A 2,131-nucleotide genomic window follows, 5' to 3' on the forward strand; every position below is an offset into this window, starting at 1 on the left:
AGAGGATTGAATGGATTCATGTAACATGGATAGCAGTTTGGTACATGGTCAGCTGCTGTTGTCAGCTCTGGTAGTCTAAGACTGTCAACTCTGGACATCAAGAAATACAGTCTTTCCATGTGCCGACATTAAAAATCAGATGTATCTCAAATAAATAGGATGCTTCTTAGGGCCTTGGAAAGAGCAAACTGAACTTCAAAATGTATGAATTAATAAGTAAAATAAATGAATGAGATGAAAACAAAAGAAACAAAGAAAAACACACAAAGGGTAAATGAAACAGTTATTTGAAAAAATAAACAAGATTGACAAACACTTAGCCAAACTAACAAAAAAGATAGAGAAGGCCCAAACTGATAAATTAGAGACTAAAATGAAGACATTACAACAGATGTCAAATTCAGAAAATCAATAGGATGTACCTTTATTATTTATTTATTTTGGTTTGGGAGATAGCTCTAGTTGTCCTCCAGTTCTAACTTGCTATGTAAACCAGGCTGGCCTCTATCTCACAGAGATCTGCCTGCCTCTGCTGGGCTTAAAGACTTGCACTACCACATCTAGTCCAGGATATACCTTTAGCACTTGTAGTCTAATAGATTAGAAAATAAAAGAAAATAAGTACAATGAAAAAAAAAGTCCAGGCTCAGATGAATTCAGTCCTGAATCCTCCAGACCTTTAAAAGAAGAACTAACACTATTGTTCCTTAACTACTTCATAAAATAGAAAAAGAAGGAACACTACCAAACTTCAAAGCCAGTATTACTATGACACCAAAGCCACACACACACACACACACACACACACGCACACACAGAGAGAGAGAGAGAGAGAGAGAGAGAGAGAGAGAGACAGACAGACAGACAGACAGACAGACAGACAAAACCCCCTATTGAAAATAGATGCAAAACTTCTCAATAAAATACTTACAAATTGAATTCAAGAATACATCAGGACCAACAGGATTGCTCAGTGGGTGAAAACACTTGCTGCATGACCCTGATGACTTGAGAGCCCATGTAAAAACGCCCAGCTTCAGCACTGCTATGGTGAGATGGGAGGGGAAGGCAGGGAACTGTCTGGGGAAACGTGTGTAGCTCAGCAGCAGAAATAATGAGAGGCCCTGCTTTAAAAACAAGGTGGAAGGAGAAAGCCAATTTTCCCCAAATTGTCCTTTGATCTCCATATCCACACTATGATCTCTCTCTCTCTCTCTCTCTCTCTCTCTCTCTCTCTCTCTCTCCCTTCCCTTCTCACACACTAAATACAAATAAATCTTTAAAAACAATTTTTCACCATGATCAGTTGGCTTCATTCCATGGGGGCAAAGCTGGTTTAGCCTATTCCAGTTAGTAAGAGTGGAATCCATCACATAAATGGACTCAAGGGCAGAAATCACGGAATCATCTCAATATATGCCAATAAACCTAACAAAGGAATTGAAAGACTTGTACAATGAAAAATATAAAATGCTGAAGAAAAAAAGGAGATGCTAGAAGACAGAAAGATCAAGTATGCTCATGGACTTGTAGAATTAATATTGTGAAAATGGCTACAATACCCAAAGAAATTTCAGAGTCAGTGTAATTCCCATCAAAATTGTGATGCCATTCTTCACTTTCTCCCATATGGAATTTATACGGAAGCACAGAGGACCCCAAATGGCCAAAGCAACCCTGATCAAAAGAATAATACTGGAGGTATCACTAAACCTGATTAAAGTATATTTCAGAGCCATAGTAACAAAACAGCATGGTACTGGCACAAAAACAGACAGACAAACAGATCAATGGAATAGAGTAGAGGACCCACAACTCTACAGTTACAATGATCTGACTTAAAATTTTTATTTGTGTGTGTGCGTGTGCATGATGGCACATATGTAGGTGTTAGAAAACAACCTATGGGAGTCTGTTCTCTCCTTCCATCATGTGGGTTCTGGGGATCAAACTCAGATCATCAGGCTTAGTGATAAGCATATGTACCCACTAAGGGAGCTCACTGGTCTCATCACCTGTTTTTTGACAAAGATGCCAAAAATATAAATTGGAGAAAAGACAGTCTCTTCAACAAATGGTGATAGGAAAACTGTAAAAGAATGAAAATAGAAAACCTAGGTCTCACCTTGTG

Source organism: Nannospalax galili, unplaced genomic scaffold, assembly GCF_000622305.1.
Source record: "Nannospalax galili isolate Female #2095 unplaced genomic scaffold, S.galili_v1.0 scaffold891, whole genome shotgun sequence".
NCBI classification, from domain to species: Eukaryota; Metazoa; Chordata; class Mammalia; order Rodentia; family Spalacidae; genus Nannospalax; species Nannospalax galili.